This window comes from Labrus mixtus, chromosome 8, assembly GCF_963584025.1.
Source record: "Labrus mixtus chromosome 8, fLabMix1.1, whole genome shotgun sequence".
In the NCBI taxonomy this organism is placed as follows: Eukaryota; Metazoa; Chordata; class Actinopteri; order Labriformes; family Labridae; genus Labrus; species Labrus mixtus.
The window spans coordinates 23,220,799-23,230,795 of record NC_083619.1 but is presented as its reverse complement, the minus strand read 5'-3'; positions in this window follow the sequence as shown (position 1 = coordinate 23,230,795).

Below are 9,997 nucleotides of genomic sequence, written 5' to 3'. Positions count from 1 at the left end.
CGTTAGTTTTTTCCCTCATACGGTAAATAAAGCCAGAAGTAGCACGATCTAAACAAGAAGCCCTACAGTACATGTCTACCTAAAATACAATGAGGACGTGAGGGCTGAAGCTCAAACAATTGTCCTTATGTACAGAACCTTTCAAAGTGTCACTCCCCTTGGACTCTTCTGCAACCCACCTCAAAGTTATGGATCACTTTGTGTTGGCTCATTACAAACAATATCCAATTTTTATTTGAAGTTCTATTTTGACAAAATATGAACAGTATGTTCATGTTTTACTTGGAACACTGATTCACAGCGTGAGGGAGCGCAGTCCAATTACAAAACGTTTGCAGAAAAAGAACAAGAGCGCGTGGTGACCTGCACAGCCTGTCCGCTGACAAACAGAGCAGGTCAGGAAATCATCACTGAGACAATTATAAAAAAAAAACCCTGATGTTCGCTCACTTGCTCTTTGACATCACGTAGAGTTAGGAATCAGTGTCTGGATGGATAAGCTGAATTTTGGGATTTAAACCCACTGATTGTTTCTTCTGATGCTCATTGTTGGCTCCATTAACAACAAAGGCAATCTGTTCTTAACCCCAAACTTTGACGGCAGGATTTCGCCTAATCTGAACAGAGCAACATTTCAAAGAGGAGAGGCTTAATGTTGTCTGAAAAAGTTGCAACATGTAATGCTATCAGACCTTTCCCCTAGTGCAAGCTGCATTTCAAATGTATCCAATATAAATGTGTCATATCCTGTGAAAGTTTTCCACATCTGCACGCTGGATTGGCATAACAAAGAAATTCAAATGTTGTCTCAAATTTCAAAGTGTTATAATTTAGGTTCACTTTTACTGTTTCCTGTAGTTTTTTGTACAGTCTGAGGAAATACCTGCAAAAGTGGTCATGTCAGATAGGCATTGATTGCTATATCTGTGAAGTGCAACATGGCAAATATTAGCATGCTAACCAAGTATACTGCTGCTGAACATGGCTAAGATTATCAGATTCTAAAGATTCATTTAAAGCACAGCTGTGCCAAACTACATCCTGCCAAGGCTTACAACACGGCTGTAGAAGCTTATTCTTTCTGATCATTGGAAATTAAAACGAGAATGTCCAGGAATGTCGATGAGTTTATCCAGAGAAAGAAGGAATGAGGAAGAGAACTTAGAGACACGACCACCCTCCTCCCTCCTCGCCCGGATGGTGTTGCGAAGTCTCTCTGTGAGGACTCTATCAGTGCTACCCGGCAATTAAGATCTCACAGATCAAAGCGGTCTAAATGAGCTAATCCTCAGAGAACCACTGCTCTCCCCTCCTTCGTCTATCTCTCTCTTCCCCTCTCTATCTCCCCCTCACCCTAGTTACTTCCCTTTGACTCGTGGCTCTGTGCGCTGCTCTTTGATTCTCGGCAGCGGTGGGTCTCCTAAATGTAAAATGGTAAATAAATGTGCATTAGTGGGAAACACTTTCATATCCTTTCTGCCAATTTGCACGGGCTAGGGAGCGTGATTTCAAAGGTCTTAAGACGTAATTGGTGATCACGAGTCTCTCCTGCCACTTTATCTGACGCCCACATGCAGCGCAGCCCAAGCGCTGAGGCCCAGCACAAACTTATGAAGACCAAAACAGCAGGGAAAACTTGCATACAGCATTTAATAACAAGCTTTATTCAATCATGTCGGCCCATATTAAAAAAAATTACGATGCAACAAGTATCGTGGGGCAAGTGCGGCTAGTTAGAACATGCACTGGTGTGAAACGGAGTGACAGCTTTGAGGTCAGTGGTTGTTCAAAGGAGCGTGACTCCGCTAGCTCCTTAGCAGGTCGGCCATTATCATAGAAAAAGCAAAGCGTCTGCCTGTGACTCCTGCGGTCAAGTTTAACGAGGTGGCACTGCTTGTCATTGGGGCTCGCTTTGGCAGGGCCTGTCTGTGTCTAATCCTCACCCCCCACCTCCCTCTTTCCTCCTTGTTTCTCCAATCCCTTCCTCAATGTCTGCCAAACAGGGGTGTTGATGTTTACTGCTGCCTCCTTCCATCAGGGAACCATTGTTTCATGGCAAGGCTTTTGTAATGAAGGCTTCTGTCTTTCTTTCCTTTATTTCTCCGCACTGTAACATGCATGTCTGTGTTTTTGTGTGTCTCTAAACTGCCTCTTTTTCTGAATCTGGCTCTCTGACAATCTCTCTGTATGACTGTATCATCGCAAACTGCTTTTTTGTAGCAGCTCTTTGTTTAGGGATTTGCTGCCATCGTGGCCACCTGTGTCATTTTCTTCTCCAACACGACAGTCCTCGGTTTAACTCGTGCCATTGTCAACACTGATTTGTTACACTTCAAAATCAAATAGTGTTTGTTCAAATGGAGGACTTCTCAAAATAGAGTCAGATGTTGCTTGGGCTGCAAATTGACTAAATTAAGATTTGTTAGATACATCTCAGATATTTTTCACTTTCGCTTATTTCTCAACAGTGTTTGGAAAACTAGAGTAAGCTAAGGTAGTTACACGACATGAAATTAACTGTCACTACACAGAAGCTACACCATGGACTGCATTAAGAATGGCCACAACAACAACTTACCTAATGTGAAGCCAAAAGATGAAGAGCTCCCCCTACTGGCTGGCTGCAGTATAGGTCATTCTTCATGTTAACAGATGAGACATTGCTAAAAGTTGGAAATCAAAATATATGTCAAATAAATTAGATTTTATCAATATTAGTTAATTGATGCTATAAATAGGTATAAAAGGCCATGATTGATAGGTCTATATGTGCAATGTGTCACCAATGCTTTGGCTTCATCTTTGTACAATGGGAGGATGTTGAGACACATTGTCCTTCTGTTTATTAAGTCCTTTAGCTACACCCAAAGAAATAGTCCAGGCTAAGCTTCAGCAAGATGACAAAAGCAGGTTACTGCATCAAAGTAATTTGCAATAAGTTAAGGTTCATCGTGCCCAACCAATCAACAATCTCTGGTGTTTAAAAATGAAGCCGATGTGGGAGTAAAAAAAACCCTGCAGTTCCTCAAGTGTCCACTTGAGGCAGTCTGCAACAAGCAAGGAATCCCACTAAGCGATACACACTGCAGAGGGGTTGACCTTTTTTATTACTCCTTTGTTTTTATGTATTAAGCCTAAAAGTTATTTGTACATTCGCATAATGATGGGCGTGGCTTGATTGACTTAACGGTGGGCAACTTCCTTGCATTGGACACTAGGAGGCATCAGTATATTGACCGACATAAAGACACCAGTCACGAACATAAGTGGAAAACGAGACGTAATGCTCAGGCTTATATATTTTTCATTTTCTTTCAACAGACAGTGAAAACTGAAGCCAAAGTGGTCAGCTGTTGACTATTGCAGACGGTTGTTTGCAGGCTGCACTAAATGTAGATGGCTAGCTTGGTCGCAGTGAATTTAGTACGACACACATCAAAACACCTGCACTTATTGTAATCCATGTATGTAAGCGTGTACAGTGTTGGCAGATCTCCATGAGTTGATGTAAGCCAACACAGCAGCACACATCACTGTCATATTTCTGGTTTTGATCCATGTTGACTTTTCAGAGTAGCAGCAGTTGTGTTGCATCACATTGGCTTTTTTCTACTGTAGCTTGGAAGATTTCCCCGGTGATATTACAGTACGCATCTGGTTTGGGTTTTAGGCCCTAAATTTGGCATGTATCAAATGACGCCACACTCCGCCATGGTTGTAGTTTGTAGTTTGTAGCCCCAATAGTAAATCCATCTAAACTGCAAAATATGTCCCCACTAATGAAAAATTAAATTAACCAAAGCCAGTTTTAAACTATATGCATGCTTTCTTAAGTCTCTAAATGTTTGCATTGATTTTCATCAATGCTGCATGAAGCCTCAGTTTTGTGTATCCTTGGCGACTTCTGTTCATAGCACATTTTAAAAATGGCATAGATATGCTTTTCAGGACCCACTGCAGAAAAAAAATTGATATCAGTCTTTTGCAACCGTATATAATCTTTTCCACATTCTACAGGTGAGTTATTTTTGTTTTCCCAGTCAGAGGTGCTCATAACCCAGGGACCAGCACAAACCTCACATCCATCGCAGCATGTGCAAAAATTGAGTCTAAGCCATTTTCTTCCAAGCCCCGGGAACTCTGAGACAGACTGTGAATGGTATCTTTTATTTATGGACGGCGTCGGTGTGATACATAAATAATTTCTTCAACAGGGTGTTGGGGGCTTGTGGTGCCAATCCCAGCCGGGGCTGATTTGCACTTTAGGTGTGGCACTGAAGGCCAGAAGTGCTGGATTTGGCATTGAGAAAAAACAGACAAGAGCTATGATCGTGTGTGACACTAAATTGGATTACCATCTGTAGCCGAAGAGCCGATTGCTGCCTTGGATTGTATCAAAATGAGATGACATCGGATTGGTTTGTGGACGTGACAAGAAAGCTGATTTTTCTGTTGGTATTTCTTTTGCAGAGAAACAGAACCTTACAGGGTGCTTCTTCAAGTTTCACTGATTTAAAAACATTAAGTCGATATTTTCTTCTAATAATCCACAAAAACATCAAACCTGTGCCACACAGGTTAGCTTTTGATTTAGACAGTGGTATTTTTCGAATCCTTCTGGCACTCATAGGCAGGGGCAGAGTGGAAATATTGCTTCCTGTTTAGTCACCTTCAAGAACTCTGAGCATGCGGTAGGGAGAAAGGTATTTCCATTATGTTCCAGCGGAGGTAGCTTAACTTCCTCTTTGTTCAGTATATTGATTCCAGTGTACTCTTGCTCCATGCACCAAGCCAGCAAACCACCCACCAGCTGTCCTTGCGATGTCAGGGATGTGAATAGGCGTTTGATAAGGCCACAGATGGCATGCTGCTCCCACCCCTCTGTAAGTGCCATTACTGATGTGTCGCCACATAAACGGAGTCGATAGAATATCTACTGCTGGAGCTGAAAAATTGATCAGGATGGAGAGGGGGCATGGTCCTATAGATGTTTGTTAGTCAGTCTGCCTGGCTGCATGTACAGTATGTATTGTACACATGAAAGTACATGTGATGCACTTCTACATGGGTGTGATTTTCTTTCCTGATGATTAGCCTCTCTTTACTGCCCTTCACATCGAATGTACATGAAGTAATTAGTTAACACAAAGTGTAATCTTTGCCATTAATGTATTTCCATTTCTGGTTATATTTGTATTAAACAAAATGTCTTAATTAGAAATGAATGTAGATAAAACATGAAAGGTTGATAAAAGTGATTGCTTCTTCAATAAGGGGAATTCTATCCTGCATCACTCATTCCTCTGAGTTGTAGTTTCAAAGCACTTTGAATATTTGCTTGCTGTACCTCAGAAGGGCAGGAATCAAAAACCGATTCAATCATATGCAGGTCGCTGACTGAGGCTGAAATTTCTAGCAGGTCCCAATTACTTTGCCATTTGAAAGGACAGGAATAAACAGGCCAGCGTGTAGAGAAAGTAAAGAGACGACCAGAGAGCAGTTGAAAGTCATTGTGCCCTGCTATGTTGTCTGCTAACTAACGTGTAATTAGAGTTAAGCTCAATCCTTACAACTTTCTTTGAGGCGTCCAAACACAACCGAGTTTATCAGACACTTTGTAAAGACAGCAGACACCTTATTCTGTGCCAGTTCATCGTCTGACCAGGACTTTAAAAAAGTGATGAAATGTGTGTTGCTCAGACACTTAGATCACTTTCACCTGGTGAAATACATTCCTGGAATAAAGGAGCCCTGCCGTGTGCGAGCCGCTTTTGTCTTTGTTTTTTGCTCGACTCTGCACCTGCACTATTTGGTTTGGATGTGCCTGTGTCCTCGATTGCTGTACAGACAAAGACATGGAGATTAGTCACTTCAAGAAGCTTCAAGACACTTTCTTTTTGTGTCAGTTTCGATGGCCATGAAGACAAAAGTCTTATGACTAACCTCTCACTCTGCATACTTTTAACTGGTATATGTATTGCATATGACAATGTTAGCTTGGGAAAGTTTAAATAAAGGCTATTCTCTGTGTTAACACTTTAAATCACTTTGTCTGAATACAACCTATTCACAGGCGTTAAAAACAGATGTACACATGGTCAGTTTATTGCTGATTGTCTTGTAGTTCTTTGAGGCATCAGTATAAAATCCAGGCTGTCATGATCAGTTCAAAACTCCTCGAAGCAGGATAAAAAGGAAGAATAAAAAAATAGAAGAATCTGATCATTAATTGTGGAGTGCAGTCGTTCTCCAGCTGTTTCACTTACATGCTGTGCAGTAATTAGTTTACATTTGGTGCCTACAGTTGTTTGTTTTTCAAGACTATATGTGTAACTTTTATGAAAAGGTTGATGCCTCTGACAGAGAAACTTTCAGAACAACCAAACAAGCTGACAAGAAAATAAATAAATAAAGCAACTTCCATTGTGAGGCAGCAGGCGGCTTTTTTCGCTCTTTTTTGCTCAAAGGAAGAGAAGGTCTTTGTGGAAACTGCAACTCTCCATATGGAGCTGCACTCCGAGTTTCATCGCTTTTGTTAGAGTGACGGTTGAGCCAGCAGCTGAAGCTTGCTCATTGTCAGGTCAAGGACGACTTATTGTTACAAACACATCGAGACTTGTGAGAAGTATACAGACCTGCAACCTCTACCTTATGGCCGGAGCTGTATATCACTGTATACATTCTCAACAGGCCTGACAATTACTGTAAGAGAAAGAAATGAAGCTGTACTTTCTTTATAACGTTTCATTTGAAAACAGCCAGAGAAAGTAACTTACACAAGGCACTGCATCTATAATAAAACTCAAATGACTGCGGATGAGGGCCTGTGTCCACAAACTGAGTTTTTTGTGTGCTATAAGCCCCCTTTTTCTCTTTGAAAAAAACCATGTAGTTTAGCGTTTTCAGGGCTGCAAACAAGAGGTTTCCGAGGGTATAATTTCCAGGTCTTTGTTTATACCCGGACATTTTTCCTTTCCATTGTTTTTCCATTTTCTTTGTAAAATGTACTTAAATGACATTGATTCAAAAGCATTCAGAGCAACTTAAAACAGACCTGTCACTACTAAGGGAAGCGGAAGTGCAGCAAGACAATGTTTGTTACCTAGCAACGGAAAGCGCCAGTTAGAATCCTTTTTAAATTAAGGTTGTGAGCACTGTCAGCGCAAAAACAACAACCAAATGTTGTTAGTGGACACGGGCACTCAAAATGTTCAGCTGTGAACTCCACACTGCTTGTTATCATGTATGCATTCAACTATGTACAACAAATAGTTCCAACCAAGATCTGATTGGACAAGATACACTCAATGAGCGCTGGTATTCAGTGTAACATCATCTCATCCAGTGGTTCTGAATACAGTTAATTATCACGATAGCAAGTTGGGCATTGTCTTGAGTCATCAACCCGCTGCCTCACAAATGCTTAGAAGAAGAACAAGTGTTGTATTAAAGCAATGTCACACTCAAGTCTTTGATGTGGCGCTGAATGTCGCGGCGGCCTCATGCCTACAAGCAAATCTCCACTGCGCTGATAGTGTGTGATATACTGTAGCTTAATTAAACCATGGTCCAGATGAATACTCTTATGATTGGCTACAGGGTGCCAGATAATGGACACCTATGACAAGGTTCAGGTAAAACTATTGTTGTTCAATTCACAACTTTATGTTTACTTTACTTATTTCACTATAAGTTGTATCTAAGATCTTGATGTAGCCTGTTGGAGTAATGAAAAATAATTCTATGGTGTTATTAGATTTAGAGTCATCTCCTCTTCAAAACTGAAGTTTTTTCACACATGCACTAACACTGATTTGTTTTTAAATTATTCTATTAACTGGCCTGTAATCATAAATGTCTTACCCATGTTGTTTTGTAATTTGTTTGTTTTCTAGTAAACACATGTGTCTTACAAGTGTTTGTTGTCTTACAAATGTATGTGTCTTATCAGTGTCATTTTTCTGTTGTCCTGCAAAGAAAAGCTTAAAATTTTGATTGCAAAAAAAAGGTCTATTTTTTTCCCAATTCTTTGGCAAGTAAACATGATATGAGCCATTATAGGTGTCCCTAAACTTGTGATAATGGACACCTTTCAGGCATTATGCCTTACGTATTTACTATGTTAACTAGCAAACATGTTTAGCTCTCTGTCCCTGAATTAAGAGCACCAATTAGTGGTAAGAGGAAGGCTATTTCAAAGGCGATAAGCCGAATATTGGTATTGGATTGCTTATAAGATTAGTTCTCCTGTCATGCTGCTGAGCCTTTTCTTTCCTCGATACTGAATACCTCTTGTCTTATGTTATGCAACTCTGTGTTGGTGCCACCAGTGCTGACAGTGGCAGAACACAAGGACTGCTCGTGTCTAAAAATGTCCTCCTAATACCCCCTCCTGAGTCTTAGAAGTGAAAGCAGGAAGGACAAGGCGATGCTGTGACACGGTCTAGTTGGGAACATAAAGTGAACAAAAAACTCAGGTCTTTTCTTTGTGCTTTAAGTTCTGATCCCTGCAAAATAGCCTCTTACTGTTGCAGCTCAAAGTGAAACCAAAAAGCAATTCTCTCAAGATGCTCGATTGCTGCTATCTGAACAAATCAACATTTTGTAAATGTATTGTATGTGTTTTAATATGTGTTCAATAATGCACTACATTTTTGTCTCTTAATCTAGTTTAGAAACAGTAGAAGTTGCTTTAAATATTGCAATGCCCATTCTCCAGCATTAAGAAGGCTGTCAGGAGGAATTATGATGCTCATTTTACCTCAATGGCTGACGTTGGCAGAGTGTTTCTTTAGCTTTTGAGGCAGAACAATAGTCTCTTTCCAGTTGTTCTTCAGCTTCTTGTGATGTTCTGCATTCAAGTGCAAGAGACTTGGATTTAACCTTAAAACTTCTTGGTGCTAATAGCAGCCTAAAGCCAGGAGCTAGGATCATAAAACACCGGTTTTATTGCACTAACATGTCATAAAGGTAATTGTCTAGCCCGCACACACACACACACACACACACACACACTGTGGCCCTTAAACACAGCTCCAAAGCTTTTTTGCTTTAAACTGTCACCACAAACGGTCCCAGATGTGCCATTTCACATTCTGCAGAGCCAGTTCAGAGAGAAGCACCTTGAACAAAAAGTATTAAATCACAGACAGCGGTACAGTTGTAATTCTGCAAAGATGTAATGATGCTACTGTAGTTTTGGTTAAGAATACTTTTTCAGGTTTAACTCATATTAACAAGCTTAAAAAAGCCCATCAACCTGTCGCTTATCTCCACATACCTTAATTTATGTTTGCCGCCACTGAAACCTCGTGTTCAGGCTGGTTCATAGGTGTTTTCAAAAAATCAAGTCCCATTGGCATTCTTGAGCAATAGTCTTTGTTTTTAGACAGTTGCTATACCTTTTGTTGACTAACAATCTTTTGAAAGCTGTAATGACAACATTTGTTTTTCCTGTGGCTGGCTAGCTATGCATTTAAGCTAAAGTTAGCTGAATTAGTAGGTTGAAAACTGACTTTAGCTAACTTCTTGGAGGAACTTTTCAGAGTTCCTTCAGAAAAAAAGGAAAGGAAAAGGGTCTCTAATAGACCCTATTTATTGCCCACATAGGCATGGTAGTTTTAAGTCAGAAGAAAAGCAAAAGCTACATGCTAGCTTAAAGTCAGCATTATTATCCAATCATTAACACTGATCCATTTTTTAGGAATCCCTTCCGTCTTTGGGAAAACCCACTTTGAATATACTATTGTGTACACTACTATTTACATCGTATTGTAAAAGTAAGCTGTAACAAACTAAAGAGCCCGCTTTAGAACTGTAGTACTGCTAGGTTTGGTTACTGTTAGAGGCAGTGAGCTAGTTAGCCGCATCTGCTCACATTTGAAGCTTATTGTAGCAAAAGCAGTTATTACAACATTCCCTGGAGTTCTGCCTTTTTGTTTTTAGATTGAGAAGGTGAAAAAAATTATTCATATCACTGCTCTTAGTATAGTCCAAT